Raw genomic sequence first — 17,285 nt, 5'->3', positions numbered from 1 at the left:
CTGTTCCGTTTGTGATGCCTCAGTGGGATTTGAACCTGGTTCTAACTTTCCTGATGTGTGCTCCCTTTGAGCCCCTTCATTCTTGTCCTCTCCGTCTCCTGACTTTAAAGACGGCTTTCCTGGTTGCCATCACCTCTGCCAGGAGAGTGAGTGAGCTCCAGGCTCTTTCTGTACAACCTCCTTTCCTGTCTATTCATCCTGATAAGGTGGTTCTGAGGACTAGACCTTCTTTCCTGCCCAAGGTTGTTTCGGCCTTTCACATCGGGCAGTCCATCACCCTCCCTTCCTTCTTCCCGCCTCCGCATCCTTCAAAGGATGAAGAGCGGCTCCACCGTCTGGACCCAAAACGTGCGCTTTCATTTTACATGGATCGCACACGCCAGTTCCGGGTGGATGACCAACTGTTTGTTGGCTACGTGGGTGCGAAGAAGGGACGGGCGGTTTGTAAACGAACCATCTCTCGGTGGGTCGTCCTCTGCATCAAAGCGTGCTACTCTTTGGCTCGGAAGGAGCCTCCTGTTGGGCTGAGGGCCCATTCCACTCGGGCCACGGCGGCTACCACTGCCCTGGGTCGGGGTGTCCCCTTGCAGGACATTTGCCAAGCGGCTACGTGGGCCTCGCTGCACACCTTTGCGAGGCACTACTGCCTGGACAGTCAAGTCCGGAGGGATGGCTTCTTTGGCCGTTCTGTCCTCCAGGACTTTCTGGTGTAGAAATGTATTGGTTCGCAGACCCACCACCGGGGTTGGTATTGCTGGGGTATGTATTCTAAGGTAAGGAATCTAACACTAACGTGTTTCTTTCAGATGAACAAGTTACTTACCTTCGGTAACGATATATCTGTAAGAAACATTAGTTAGTGTTAGATTCCTTACCGAACCCACCCATCCTCCCCGTTCTGCGAACTGATACCTAGGGTTAAGGTCATCCCTTTCAGGGCCCTAGTTTTACATGGCACCAGTGTTGGTTCTCTCATGGCTCTGCGTCTCCTGGCGCGGAAAAGCTGTGTGCAAAGAACTGACGTCAGCGCGCGGAGGCGGCGTCTATATACTCCAGCGACGTCATCACGGCGCACGACGCCGACGACGGACGCGGAGCCGCAGGGGACACCTGCAGACGACGCCTACCGACGCGCAGGGGTACTGCTACGCAAAAGTTTCCGGATCCAGACTGACGCCTGGGGATATTCTAAGGTAAGGAATCTAACACTAACTAATGTTTCTTACAGATATATCGTTACCGAAGGTAAGTAACTTGTTCTGCACTTTTTCCAAAATACACCATTTGAGTTCGGATTCCTTATGATTCAGGTCTACACAATGTTGAGTTAAGGGTGCTGTCATTTTAGTCGTTCTAACAGCTGATTTGTGTTCACTGAACCTTAATCTGAACTCCCGTCCTGTTTCACCTATATATGCAAGACCACATGGACATACAATTTAGTAGATAACGTTTTTACTTCTACAGTTTGTGAAGGAATTTAACGTTATGATTACATTGTTGTACTGGATAGTATCATTTATTATGGCGGAATCACAGGCGCGACAATTGCCACATCTATTATTTCCCCGAATAGTATCCAAACCAGTCAGAGTTGTCTGTGTCTCACGTGGTTGAGATTTGTTACGTGTATGGACCAGCCGGTCTCTAAGATTCCTGTTGCGTCTATAAGCTACTAATGGTTTAACCAAAGGGTTCTCATTCTCCACCTCGAGAATTCTACAATTCTTGTTAATGACATTTTTTATCTTGTAATTTAGTGATGAATGGTTTATCACGCAAGTTATCTTATCTTGGGACTTCTGTCTTTTATGATTGAGCAAAGCATCTCTATCATAATATTTTGCTCTTTTGAACGCTTGTCGAACCAAGCGGTGTGGGTAGCCCCTTTCAATTAGCCGGTCTCTCAAGGATGCACTGTGGGTGGAATAGTCAGTGAGAGAAGTGCAATTACGGCGAATTCGAAGGAATTCCCCAAAGGGGATAGAATCCTTCTGACAGTGGGGATGAAAACTCCCAAATTGAAGGATAGTATTTTTGGCAGTTGGTTTGCGAAATAGGCTTACTTGTAGTAAGTATGTCATTCTTACCCTCAATTACAATGTCTAGATATTAAACTCTGTTAAAACTGTAGTTTGATGTAAACCTCAGGTTTTTATCACTCGCATTGAGCCATAAGATATATTCTTCAAGTTGTGTAGTGTCACTGCGCCAAATAAAGAAAATATCGTCAATAAAACGTCGCCACAAGGAAACATTCTCAAAAAAGGGGGCAGCAGTGTTGTAAATATTTTTCCTCTCCCATTCACCCATATATGTGTTAGCCACACTTGGAGCACAAGATGCTCCCATACTTGTGCCTTTTATTTGCTTGTAAAGTGTTCCTTCAAATTCAAAAAAATTATTCAAAAGGACTACCTCTAAACACTGTATGATGAACGCATTCGGTCTATTGCTGGGGTATCTCTGTAGCAAGGAGGTGACCGCTTGTAACGCTTGACATTGAGGAATGTTGGTATACAACGCCTCAATGTCAAGCGTTACCAAAATGTCAGTCATTGGATTAAATGCCATACCTTCAATTTTATTGATCATGTCTCCTGTGTCACGTACAAATGATTCGGGCCTCACAACCTTAGTGTTGGTATTAGCTGTGTGAGGATAGCAATTGTGTAGCTTTTCTGTTCCGTGTACATCGTCAAGCAGGCTAAGAAGGCATTTTTGATGGATCTGCGTGTGTAGGCGGTTGAGGTGGTGGTTGAGAGTTAGTTGGTGTGTTGTTTTTGTAGTGTAACCTTGGTATGCAGTAGACATAGAGAAGCAAAGTTGTGAGGAGTGGCATGTTGCTTATTCTGTTTGCGTCTGTTTAGGTAGAAGGTGTACGAGTTAGTGGTGGTGGTGCAGCATATGGGTTATGTAGTAAGGGTCTGCATTGTCAAATGGATGAGAGGCGGTTGAGAGAGATGCTGTGTTGCTGTATATGTGTTAGGGTAGGGGAAGAGAGAAAGTTTGGCATTGGAGTTTGTTCATGGTATCATTTGCACACTGTGGACAGGTTCACACGTTAGTAAGGTCTGCCTGACCGGAATAGTATGTTTGCCAATCATGTATTTGATTTGGATTTTTAATATTGTAACAGAATGTAACTGCAATGTTTAACCCCTCCCATGCTGGTGACGGAACGGCTCCGTCACCAGCCTCGGTCGCGCTGTGCTGGTAACGGAGCGGTTCCGTCACGGCGCTTATTTAGCGCCTGCGCTGGTTGTTCCATTGAGCGGGCGGGGCCGTGACAGAACCGCTCCGTCACAAGCACAGCGTGCCCTAGGCTCGCGACGGAGCGGTTCCGTCACGAGCATGGGAGAGCCGCGCGGGCCCCCCCTCGCCCTAGCGCTGCGGCGGCATTGCCGCTGCAGTGAAGGGTTAAATGCGTCTATACATATTCAGACAGTGCCAATTTAATAGAATAAAAAAGATTTTCTTTTTGGGGGGGTGTTTTCATTCTTTCATGGACGGGGGGGGGGGGCAGTGGGGTCAGTGTTAAAGTTTGAAGAGCACTGTCCTAAAGGTTGTCACCTCGATCAGGTGGCTAGATTGTTATGAGGAGTGGGGTCTCATTGCTTATGCACAATGGGATGTTGACACTCTTGGCTTTGTTAATTTGGCGTTTGAATGAAACATTGGCTGCTGTGTAGTGCATTTTGGTCACAAAGAAATTGTGCACATTGTTGCAGAGATCATGGGCAGGGTATGTGAACTCAACGCAGGCAAGTTCGAGGTCTGTATTATCTCGGGAAGTTCTTTGGCGTAGTTGAAGTGAGTGGATTTTTCTAGCATAAATTCAAGTTTTGGGCAGAGATGAGAACTTTATGATGGTTTGTGTGGTACAGTTGAAAGACTGTGGCTGGTTTGGATTTTTGTTAAATGATCTCTAGATTGTGAAAAAGTTGCTTGAATGTGGTGAGGGTGTAGGGGTCCCTTATGGGTTTGAGAGCTCTGAAGTGGGATGGTAAGAGAGTGGAAGCTGTGTCAGCATTACCAGTGATTGTTGTGTTGAATATCAAGCAGGGTCAGCTGCTTACTTTGAGCTGGTGGGCTCCGCCTGCTTGCTTTGTGCCATCCATACTAGTAAATAATTGCAATACACACTGTGTTTTGTGATCATTTAATTCAGTCTGGGTGGTAATTAAAATAGGGAAACGTAGCTGGCAGACACCTGATGCCTTATTACCAGTGCCTTCCCTCAGTGCTGGTGTCATACTCCGATCGTCATGTTACCAGAGGTTCAGGCAGGCACTTACATTGACACATGCACTAGGGCTCTTCTGCCAGACATCGTGGATGCACAAGGACTTATTTCACTACAGACCTGGCCTGTGCTTATCTCGGATCATTTGGGTACACACCCAGATGACTCACAATAGTCTCACTTTTTGCAGCAGCCCTGGGCGGAATGAGCATCATCCCGGCATGTCTGCATGCCAACATATCTTTATCTCCCTACCTTTTCCCATGTCGTCAAAGAGTGGGGTCATTGAGCATCACAGACCTCACCCCAACCTATGACTAGTTGGGAAAGGGTGCGACTACCATACTATCCCAGCTTCCAAAAGACCTTGCAGCCATATCTGAAGCTGGAACTTTCGAAGCCCACCTCTCACCTACTGTCGCTCACCACTACCAGTTGCCTCTCTGCTTGACGCTGCCCTGTGGCCAAGGAAAATGAAAGGACCATTTGGCAGTGGCCTGGTTTTGTCACCTGGGGAAGCACTGTGCAGCCATTGTTATGCACATTCGTGAGAGGCATGGTCCTGTTGGGGCCAGGGCAAAGATGTATTGACTGTGAACACTGGATGTGTGCTCCTTTGTGAGTGGCTGCGTGTGTTTTGTGTTTGAATGCTTTAAAAATTAAATAATTTTTCTCTGAAGAGCATGAGGTTTAAGTGCAGAGAAGCTAGCTGGTGTATATATTACTGAGCCCAAGAAAAGTTTGTTTGACGACATGTGAATGTGCATATTGCGGAGTCTGGGGTTTTATGATGCACAATAGTAAGTGACTCCTTATTGGAGAAGCACCGAAAGCGTATTAATCTGCGACGTTAAACTGGTCCTAAAATCTAGATTGGTGATTACCGCCGTTACTCTGTGGGTAGCTTTTTGCAAAACAAAAATGTATTCTGTTGTACCTTGTACATGAAGACACTGGTAGCCAGGTTGTAAGTTTCTGAAGTCTTCTTTATTAATCCATGGCTTGCAGTATGTCTTCTTAGTAGTCACTGGATTAGTGTTCAGTCCTTAACACCTTGGCTGCTAATGCTTTTCCCCTCCTGTGCTGATCCTAATCGAACCCCATTGTTCATGACGAGCTCAGCTCGTCATAAGCACAGCTCCACTGTGCCTCATGACGAGCTGAGCTCGTCATGAGCATGGAAGGGGTTAAGTACGCTTGGGTCTAGGTCCGCTCGTCGCCAAAAATATTTTGTACCTTGTACATGAAGACACTGGTAGTCCGGTTGTAAGTTTCTGAAGTCTTCTTTATTAATCCATGTCTTGCAGTATGTTTTCTTATTAGTCACTGGATTAGTGTTCAGTCCTTAACCTCTTCGCCGCTAATGACAAGGGTAACTCGTCATGGAGTTTCCATTGATTTCAATGGAAATTACATTGAAGTTGAAGGAGAAGCATAGCAGCCAAGTGGTTAAGTACGCTTGGGTCTAGGTCCGCTCGTCGCCAAAAATATTTTGTACCTTGTACATGAAGACACTGGTAGTCAGTTTGTAAGTTTCTGAAGTCTTCTTTATTAATCCATGTCTTGCAGTATTAAACAAGGATCAGCCATGTACAACTCTTAACCCAGCTCTAGTAACTCCTACGCCAGCCTCACCAGGAGCAGCCTGCCTAGCTGCTCAGCCCATCTCCAACTGTCACCCACTCATCCACACAGTCACCCAGGCATTCCATTAATCACAGGCACACCAACATTCCGTCACCATCTCTCACTCTGGCTGAGCAGCTAGGAGGACCTAGGCTTCTTACCATATAATTTATTTGCATACCTAGCATTGTAGTGCGGCTAAGAAGCGTGACTATTTACTTTATTAGGGAACCTCACTCGAACTCGAAATCCAGCGCTGCCCCAGTTTCGATTTGGATAGCGAGCGGCCATCTTACTGTTTATTTTCTTTTGCCCGTGGCTCCTCCCCGCCTCCCAGCTGACCCTCCCACGCTCCGCCCCCTCCACTATCCATTTATAGCAGATGTTCCAACGCGCAGCGTCCACGCGCCGAAGGTGCGCCAAAGGTAAGCCCGTCTTCGCCCGTCCACGCCTGGACCGCGCCCAGCGCCAGATCCCCTGGTTCCCGGACTGCCCAGCCCACTCGCATCACCTACGATGCCACCACCCTCCTAGCCCGTAACCCCGGCCGCTCCCCCAACTGCGTCCAAGCCGCTCCTGGACACACCCATGGACCCTTCACATGCAACTCCTGCAAGTTCGACGGCACCAAAACCAACTCCTCATCCACCAACCCCAATCAGAGACCTGACACCAACCACCTACAATGCATCCTGCTCAACACCCGCTCGGTCCACAGACACGCCATCGACCCCTGGAATCTACTAGACACCATCTCACCCGACGTCGTCTTCCTAACAGAAACATGGATGAATGCTACTTCAGCCCCAGACATCACCATTGCCATCCCGGAAGGATACAAGATCATCCGCAAGGACCGCATCAAGCATACAGGAGGAGGCATCGCTATCGTCCATAAGAACTCCATCCGCATCTCAACCAGCTCAGACGTCAACCTTGCCAGTGCTGAACACCTCCACTTCCAGATCCACACCGCCCCCAAGACCACACTCAGAGGCACCCTCCTCTACCGACCTCCAGGACCCCGTGCACAATTCAGTGATGACATCACTGACTTTATCACCCCACACGCCCTCCCCTCCGAGGAATACATTCTATTGGGACACCTCAATTTTCACCTGGAAAAGAGCAACGACAGTAGCGCCACCACCCTTCTGGACAATCTTGCCAACCTCGGACTCAAACAACTTGTCACTACCCCCACCCACATTGCAGGTCACACACTCGACCCCATCTTCACCTCCAGCAAACATGTCTCATTCAGTCACACCACAGCTCTCCATTGGACGGACCACAGCTGCGTTCACTTTACTTACAATAAGACCACAATCCACAACCATCCTCAATCCACCCTGCGAAGAAACTGGAACAAAATCACCATCGACCAGATCTCCTCATCGCTTCTTCTAAACCCCCCTGCCCACTCCTCTAACCCCGACCAAGCAGCCATTAACCTCACCCAATGGCTATCCAACAGCGCCGACATCCTTGCACCGCTGAAAAAACGACAAAGCAAACTTGGCAGCAAAAACGCCTCCTGGTTCAACGATGATCTTAAGAAATCGAAGAAACTCTGTCGCTCCCTCGAGAAGGCCTGGAAAAAAGGCCCAAACACCAGCACCAGGGACGCCTTCAAAAACGCCACCCGCATACACCACCAACTAATCCGGTCTGCCAAGAAAGCCGCATTCAAAGACCGACTAGATAACAACGCCCACAACAGCAAGGAACTATTCAACATCGTCAAAGAATTTACCAACCCATCAGCCAACTCCAACGACATCACCCCCTCCCAAGCCCTCTGCGACTCCCTAGCTTCCTTCTTCTACATCAAAATCGCAGACATCCACAACAGCTTCGACAACCGACCCGGAGACCAACCCACCCAACCTTCTGCAGGACCTTCACCCCCCTTGAACATCCTTAACGACTGGAACCCAATCTCCACTGAGGACACCATCCGCCTGATGAACTCCATCCACTCAGGATCCCCAACTGACCCATGCCCTCACCACATCTTCAACAAAGCAGACTCCATCATAGCACCACACCTCCGAGACGTCATCAACTGCTCCCTCAACACCGCCACCTTCCCTGAAAGCTGGAAACATGCAGAACTCAGTGCCCTTCTGAAAAAACCCACTGCTGACCCCACCGAACTCAAAAACTACCGCCCCATCTCGCTTCTTCCATTTCCGGCCAAAGTCATTGAGAAAGCCGTCAACAACCAGCTCGCCGCCTTCCTCGAAACCAACAAATCCCTCGACTCCTCACAGTCCGGCTTCCGAGCCAAACACAGCACGGAGACCGCCCTCATCGCCGCAACAGACGACATTCGAACTCTTCTGGACAATGGAGACAGTCGCCCTCATCCTCCTCGACCTCTCCGCAGCCTTCGACACAGTCTGCCACAACACCCTTCTACAGCGCCTCAGAAACATCGGTGTCCAAGGAAAAGCACTGGAATGGATCACCTCGTTCCTCACCGGAAGAACACAGAGAGTCCGCCTCCCACCATTCAAGTCAGAGGCCACTGAAGTCATCTGCGGCGTGCCACAAGGATCGTCACTCAGCCCCACCCTCTTCAACGTATACATGAGCCCCCTTGCGACCATCGCTCGCCAACACAATCTCAACATCATCTCCTACGCTGACGACACTCAACTGATCCTCTCACTCACCAAAGACCCTAACACCGCCAAAACCAACTTACACGAAGGAATGAAAGAAGTAGCCGAGTGGATGAAGCACAGCCGCCTGAAATTGAACTCAGACAAAACAGAAGTCCTCATCTTAGGCACCTCCCCTTTCGCCTGGGATGACTCTTGGTGGCCAGAGGCCCTTGGAAAAGCACCCATCCCGACGGACCACGCACGGAACCTGGGCGTCATCCTGGACTCCTCACTCTCGATGACCAGACAAGTCAACGCCGTTTCATCATCTTGCTTCAACATTCTTCGCATGCTCCAAAAAACATTTCGCTGGATCCCTACCGATACTAGAAAAACTGTCACCCACGCACTGGTCACGAGCCGCCTGGACTACGGAAACACCCTATACGCCGGTACCACCGCAAAACTCCAGAAAAAACTCCAACGCATCCAGAACGCTTCAGCCAGGCTCATACTAGACATCCCGCGTAAAGAACACATCTCTGGTCACCTGAAAAACCTCCACTGGCTCCCCGTAAATAAGAGGATTACTTTCCGCCTCCTAACCCACGCACACAAAGCACTTTACGAACTTGGACCCGAATGCCTCATCACACGACTGTCCTTCTACACCCCCTCCCGTCAGCTACGATCCTCCAACCAAGCCCTTGCCACTGTACCTCGCATCAACAAAAACACCTTGGGAGGTAGATCCTTCTCCTACCTGGCATTGGAAAATTACCTCAAGATATGAATGTTCAGAAAGAGTTTTTTTAATCCTACCCCTCTTCAGTGTTACATTACTGCACCCTGATCTTTGTTTGATTTGAGGGCCAGGCCCCCTTCTGGTGTGCAAGACTATTAGCATTCACCATCCACTTTTCACCACATGCCTTAAATGCCAGTAGGACTGGAGTAGTCACTTACAGGCTTGGCTCCTCTCATCTGGGAGGTCTTGAGAACTGAAGTGAGGGATTCTTCACATGCCAGGCTCATGTGCAGAGCCAGTGGCGTTGCAGCATGATGAGTGGTATCCCTACTAGCTCTGAAAGGCCAACATAGCTAGTTCAGAGAGAGTGATATTTCAGACTAATCACTCTGAGGGCAAATTTCTAGGATGGCATGTGTATTTGTAAAGTGCTCCTTTAACTCCTTGGAGCATCTTGGCACTGAATGAGAGATGTGTTTTTTCCCAATTCAATGGTACTCATTTTATCGACCAAGTAGTTGAAAGGGTGATTAGACGTGTTGTGATTCACAGTAGTAACCTCTATACAGTCTGTAAAGGCATTTCATATGTTAGCACTGTGACAATTATTTCAAGGTAGGTGATGATGCACACGAGGGCAAGTTAAGAGGTATACTGAAGGGCCAATGACTGAATAGTGGAGTGGTCTTCATTTTAGCAACCCCAGATGACTTCTCTCAGCTCTCTACTACTTCTGCTCGCTACTAATGAAAGACTAAACCCAGAAACACGTGTCTGACGATAACCGCACTACCTGCACCAACTTTGGTGAAAAACTACAGCAACTTTGAAGTAAGCGTACTGCATTTATGAGAATCCAATGGAGTGGACTGTGCAGGGATGAAAGGCAGTGTGCTCCTTGAAGACTGAAAAGTCAATTGGACCAGTCCAGAGTCTTGCCATATCACAATGTCATCTCTGAAAGACTGTCAGACTGAGGTATGGTCTTATCATGCAGATCAGCACCTCACGCCTCAGGTTAGTCCTGCTGGAGTAGAGAAATCCTCTGTTTATGGTAGTGGAAGGTTAGTAGGGCTGTGAAAGTAGTCTGCTATATTCCAATTCAACCTTTTGCTGGGGTGGAGAACCGTCATTAAGAAACCCTAAGGAAGGTAATTGTTATTTGGAAACCAACAGCTGTCCGTTTTTCAAATATGCTCATGAAGCAGTGCCTTGAGGGGTTTGTTGAAATAAGGAGGGTTTTTTTGTCCAGGCTGTGGTGGTGGTAGTCCCAAATCTTTTTTCTATATCATTCGTGTCATTGCCCTTTTCACATCTCCAACTGTTGTGAATTTACTGACTCGAGGATCCAAGGGTGTGTGTGTCACCACATGCGGTTGTTCACTCTTTAAGGCACTGGGGAAATGCTGTGTGTAGAATTTGGTTCTTTGTGCCACTATTTTGAAGATGTTCATGAAATGCCCCTGTCAGCCATCGAAGTATCCTTGGAAGTGGGAACATTTGGTGTAGATGTAGTAAATCTACTTGCTACTCCGAATCAATTCCACATTTTTTTTATTTTTGAGAGTATTAGTACTACTCTTTGGAATCCTTCGATAGAGGATGTTAGTGCAGTTCTTGAAGTGGCTTTTTGAATTTCAGATTGCGGTAAAAAAAATGTAAGAGATGAGTCATTTGATTTTGAACGAAGCGACCACCTGTGTGTGGCTCCCTTGGTGCCAACTTGGTAGTAATGTTCAACAATGCCCTGATACATCCATTCCCCTACAGGCTAGCAAATCATGTATTTTCCTCTTTATGGGTACTACAGATGAGGTTGGCTTTAAAAGCTAGAGTTGATAATCAAAGCTTTGTGGCAAAAAACAAAGGTATCCATTTTCGTTTTCAAGTGAAGCTAAAATGTGTAATTTTGACTGTGAAATTTAGCAGACTCTTGCTTCTGACTTTGCTTTGATTTTTACTTAGCACCCTGGTGGTTTTGCCGGTTATATAATAGGAGGTTCATGCACTGGAGGAGCCATTAGGCCTGGTACTGCCTCCTCTTGGGTCACTCTACTGGTAGCAATCAGGCACTACCTTATCTGGGCTATCTTTTTAGCTGTAGAGACCCCCACTGTAATCTTAGCTGTATTTTCTGGATCTTTGCTGGAATTATACAGTTATTTGCATTGTACTTCCCTATCCCTGTGAAAGGGATGGACTAATGAGTTACAATATACTGTGTAAATTTTATACAAGGCTTCGAGCCCATTATGAAGATAAGTATTGGTTTTCTAGATTGATCTGTGGAGAGCATGGCTGAAATTATATTGATTGCTGTCTGGCTGATATGAGACCTTTTGCATGAGATGCAAGAGATTTGAAAATTTGGTGTAAGCATGGCTCAGGAAATGTTACAGCACATTAGCATGAGATGATGCAGAGAGCATGAGAGCACACAATTACACATGCAGAGAAGAAAATCTTTAGCAGTTCGCTGTATCATAGCTATGAACCGCCATTGATGTGCTTCACTAGGGTCCATCAGGGACCGTCCAACCAACCCCACTGAAGGAACTGTAAGGGGTGGCGACATTAGGAGCCGGGCTGCACCATCCGTGTTTAGTGGTAGTGACTTTTGGAATGATAATCTGGTGTGTTGCGGGGGTAAGACATCCATGTTCTACACTTCAACAGATCTCCTTAGTGTCCCATATTTCACTGTGTGAGTCCAGTCTCTTATTTCAGGGTTTGACACACTAAAAAAGACTATTGTACACAAAGGAGTAGGCTTTTTCCCAAGGAAGGCTTTCAGGAAACCGGGTCCTCCACCCAACACACCCATGAAAGCAGCCTACTGTACCCCACCAAAAATATCTCCCCACGTGTCCTGTATGGCCAATCCAGGTCTAGTGCTAGTTACACCTCCGTGAAATATCCTGTCCCCGCCCCCCACTACACTCTGTAGAACTTTTGTAAATGCATGGTCTCTGCTAAATCCTCTTACAATTGAGAAACTATTAAGGTATTTGTCCTGGCTAGGCAAACATTTCCATATGAGCTGATAAAACTTGCACTTCAAATATCAGAATGTTTTTACAATATCATCTTTTTAGTCAATGGGCAGATCAGATAATATTTACTATTTGAACATGTATTTTTTTTTCCTTATTTATCTTTATTTTTCTATTGTTACTCATTGGCATTGGGTTAGCTATGATGGTATCCGTTTTAGTGAGTAGTGAGCAAGCTTCATTTTTTTGCTGATTGGTACTCTCATGCTAACACTCCCTTTTTTCATTTGTTGTCTCTCAATATAGTGGACAGGTCTTCATAGCGTTGGTTGGGCTCATCCTGTGGAACGTCCATCTAGCAGTCCAGACTCTCCGGAGGGCCGAGGTGCCAAATGTCAATCAGCAGTATCACAGGAGGATGAAGAAGCAGAGCACAGCCCCAAAGTATGTAGCATTAATTTGACAACTAATTAATTCGCTGTGTTGTCCATGTTAACTAATTTTATTTTACACAGCTCTGGTTGACATTAACTGCTTTTCCATCTTAAAAACCTGTGCAACAACCTGTTCTTTGAGGCATTCTCATGTATTCTGTTCTTGCTTTGTTGGTAATTAAGTTTTGGTGTTAGCTTGGGAAGTGAGCTTGCATTGAGCTAACCTGTTGAGTGCATACTCGTATTTTGGCAATGGTGGTACAGTTGTCTTTTGGACTTTATGCTCTCAGTTGGATGCACTCATGCCTCAGTTAAGGTCTGGCTGCATGCTTGTATCTTGGGATGTGGCTATACTGGTGTGATCACAATTTTGATTCTGGCCTGTGTTGGTAATAATCTACCAGGGCAATTGGTTCTGCCTGCACATTCCCAATTTTTGGTACTTGTCTTTATTTTTACACTCTTATTTGGGTTTCCACCCGCAGCTCTATGTAGAATCTGTCATGCAGTCCGCCTCCTATGGGGTCAACATGCAAGAATGTTTATATGTTGGGCATTCCCCAAGTGACTGTTACCTGTGTGTGAGGTGATTGATGGTAGTCATTAAGTGTACTTTAATTTTTATCACTAAAGTTCACTTCCCACAAGTTTCTGAGGTTCTTCATTGCTTGTCACTGGCGGGAAGGGTAGGGAAACACTGCGATGTCGACCACTTGCTTTCCACCATGCAGATACTCGTGTTTTGATCTTGACGCTGAAGGTCCGTAGGGAAGAACTATAAAAATTGAGGGCTGTTCCACGGATATTAGAGAACCGTGACGAGCTGCTCATACCCTTGCGATGAAGTTTGCCGGGTTTGGCCGGAACATGCAGAGGAACCCCGCCTTAGGTCTGGCGGCTCCTGTACATTAGAAAAGGTTATAGTATCTCCGTGCACTCACAAAATTTTCAATTCAGTTAGTTTAAGCCCGTTTCCTTGTCGCACTCTGCCAAGAAGTGCCTTAAATAAAGTGAACAAAATGTGATATAGAAATCACTGCAAGGCGCGCATTTTTGCATGAAACTGTGGGGTTTCTTCCAAGGTTTCAAATCAAACTACCAAAACAAACTTATTTTGATGCTTCATAATGAATTTATTTCATTCCAATCGAAAAGAATTTTTTCAGTTAATTATTCATATGTTGTATTCCACATAAATCCTCGCATTACTTGATGCTTGCCCAATGCATTTCGGGTTAACGAGTGGTAACCCTTCATCAGGGGCCTATAAATGAAAAACATACAAGACCATCACTTTCAGGAAAACAGAGCCATTGGGTCACCATGACCAAACATATATAACATACCATAGCATAGCAAAAGTGCCTATAACTCATAGCAACATAATAGAGCATGAACACTGCTAATTACATCAAAACACGCAACATAACATAACGTACTTCATAGGGCACTGGTAGCAAAGAAAAGACAGAATGAGAAAAGACAGAATAAGAAATCAATAATATAATGCATCAAATTAGTGGTTGGAGTGCTGGGAACCAGGAGTATCAAACGGATACATCAACGGAGGGAGAAATGCAAGCTTAGCAGAAAGGCAGGCTGTGGGCAGAGTGAGGAGGCTTACCGCAACAAACGCGAGTAGTCGTCTTAATGTTCCGAGCGCGGAACCGGTCCGATAAGGACAGGACCAATGGGACGGAGTTTTATAGGAATATGGGGAGGTCACGTGGTATAGTTACGGAGAAGTACGGCGGGGAACGAAAACTAAGCTAATGCGAGTGGCAATATGAAAATATAGAACATGTGGTGCACCACAGAGGACGTTTTAACAAAAACGGTAAAGAATTGAAAAGATTAAGTGGCGGCGAACCGCAATCTAAAGCGCACGAAAATGCCTCGCGGTTATCGAAAAGGTGATTGGTCGATGGGGGTCATGTGATATGACTGGAATGAAGTAAACAAAGATCGGTACGGAAATGCAGTGTGTGATCAGCGCGTGTCGCAAAACATAGAGAATGGTGCCTGAAGAACGTAACACATATAAAGTGAAAGACAACAAAACATTGCATGGTATATACATATCAGCCTTCGTGAAAAAAGTGAAAATATACAAAGATGCATAGAATAGTGTTCCCTTGCGAAGCTGAAGTACATTAGCAAATCATGAACATAGATTGCGTGATACAAACGTAAGAGTGACCAATGGTCAGGTATAATCCATAGAGGAGTGTGGGATCACTCATCAAACCGATAGGAGTATGTACAGTTACAGGAAACATGCAAATTCGATTCGGTCATTAATCCCTGCTGGTTGGAGGGAATTCAGTTTCTTGATCCAGTAAAATTCTGCTTGAAGTCGCTGTTTCGTTGGATCCATGTCTGAATGTTGCAGGAGTACCTCTAGTATGGTGAATTTTAATTGGGTGATTTGATGGTTATTTTCCAGCCAATGTGTTGCTACTGCTGATTTCATGTTTTTTGTGCGGATATTGCTTTTGTGCTCTGATATTCTTGTCTTGATCTTCCTTTCCGTCTGTCCAACATAGATTTTGCCGCATGGGCATTTGATGGCATAAATCACATTTTTTGTATCGCAGGTTCCAGTATATCGTAAATCAATTTTGTAACCTCTAGTTGGGTGCATGAAAGTATTACCAGGTATTATGTTGTTGCAGTGTATGCAATTAAGGCATTTGAGCATACCTTTAGATGACATTTTCAATGTTTTTTTGGCACTCAGTGTCTCTTTGAGGTTTCTAGATCTTTTAAAAGTGAATGTTAGCTGTTCGCTGTAGAGGTTGGTTAGATCAGGTTCCATTCTGATCAAGTTCCAGTGGTGGTTAATTATTCTCTTGATTTGAGTTGATGTCGTTGAGTATTTTAACACACATACTGTTTTGTTTTCTTTTGATGGAGGGGACGGTGTTAACAATTGATCTCTTGTGAGGTTCGTTACTTTTTTGATAGATTCCTCAAGGACATCTTTTGGATATCCACGTTTCTGGTATTGTTGAAATTGATCATGCAGGGTTTCTTCCAATCTATGTGGGTCCGAGGTGATTCTTTTGAGGCGTATGAATTGGGACGTGGGTAAATGTTTTTTGAGAGTTTCTGGGTGAAAGCTCTGGTACAGCAAGCTGGAATTCCGATCAGTGGGTTTTTTGTACACTTGAGTGTGCAGTTTTTGTTTGGTGATGGTTATCTGTACATCCAGGAAAGAGATGGTTTCTTTGTGAACAGAGTGTGTGAACTTAATCCTTGGGTTCAGTTGATTAATTTCCATGATGTTAGTCAGGAGTTGCTCTTTGTCACCTTTCCAAATTAAAAACAGATAGTCTATGTATCTCTTGAATATCACTAAATGATCAGTCCAATTTGTGTTGTTCAATATATTCTCATGTTCGAATTTAGACATGTACAGGTTGGCATACGAGGGAGCCCCCCCGAAACCCATTGAGGTTCCATTACATTGGTTATAGAACTGATCGGAATTCCAGCTTGCTGTACCAGAGCTTTCACCCAGAAACTCTCAAAAAACATTTACCCACGTCCCAATTCATACGCCTCAAAAGAATCACCTCGGACCCACATAGATTGGAAGAAACCCTGCATGATCAATTTCAACAATACCAGAAACGTGGATATCCAAAAGATGTCCTTGAGGAATCTATCAAAAAAGTAACGAACCTCACAAGAGATCAATTGTTAACACCGTCCCCTCCATCAAAAGAAAACAAAACAGTATGTGTGTTAAAATACTCAACGACATCAACTCAAATCAAGAGAATAATTAACCACCACTGGAACTTGATCAGAATGGAACCTGATCTAACCAACCTCTACAGCGAACAGCTAACATTCGCTTTTAAAAGATCTAGAAACCTCAAAGAGACACTGAGTGCCAAAAAAACATTGAAAATGTCATCTAAAGGTATGCTCAAATGCCTTAATTGCATACACTGCAACAACATAATACCTGGTAATACTTTCATGCACCCAACTAGAGGTTACAAAATTGATTTACGATATACTGGAACCTGCGATACAAAAAATGTGATTTATGCCATCAAATGCCCATGCGGCAAAATCTATGTTGGACAGACGGAAAGGAAGATCAAGACAAGAATATCAGAGCACAAAAGCAATATCCGCACAAAAAACATGAAATCAGCAGTAGCAACACATTGGCTGGAAAATAACCATCAAATCACCCAATTAAAATTCACCATACTAGAGGTACTCCCGCAACGTTCAGACATGGATCCAACGAAACAGCGACTTCAAGCAGAATTTTACTGGATCAAGAAACTGAATTCCCTCCAACCAGCAGGGATTAATGACCGAATCGAATTTGCATGTTTCCTGTAACTGTACATACTCCTATCGGTTTGATGAGTGATCCCACACTCCTCTATGGATTATACCTGACCATTGGTCACTCTTACGTTTGTATCACGCAATCTATGTTCATGATTTGCTAATGTACTTCAGCTTCGCAAGGGAACACTATTCTATGCATCTTTGTATATTTTCACTTTTTTCACGAAGGCTGATATGTATATACCATGCAATGTTTTGTTGTCTTTCACTTTATATGTGTTACGTTCTTCAGGCACCATTCTCTAT

At 45.3% G+C, this 17,285-nt stretch overlaps 1 pseudogene across 1 annotated transcript in view; it reads left to right on the top strand.

Moving 5' to 3' along the window:
* The window catches only part of LOC147706093 (ankyrin repeat domain-containing protein SOWAHA-like), a 107,985-nt pseudogene that overhangs the window by 29,680 nt on the left and 61,020 nt on the right, over nt 1-17,285 (top strand). The window contains exon 5 of the transcript XR_015297615.1: nt 12,532-12,669. The product of XR_015297615.1 is annotated as an ankyrin repeat domain-containing protein SOWAHA-like (transcript). The remainder of the gene's footprint in view (nt 1-12,531; nt 12,670-17,285) is intronic.

This window comes from Lissotriton vulgaris, chromosome 7 (genome assembly GCF_964263255.1).
Source record: "Lissotriton vulgaris chromosome 7, aLisVul1.2, whole genome shotgun sequence".
Lineage (NCBI taxonomy): Eukaryota > Metazoa > Chordata > Amphibia > Caudata > Salamandridae > Lissotriton > Lissotriton vulgaris.
The sequence above is the reverse complement of the archived record's forward strand: the minus strand, read 5'-3'. Positions and strand labels throughout refer to the sequence as shown.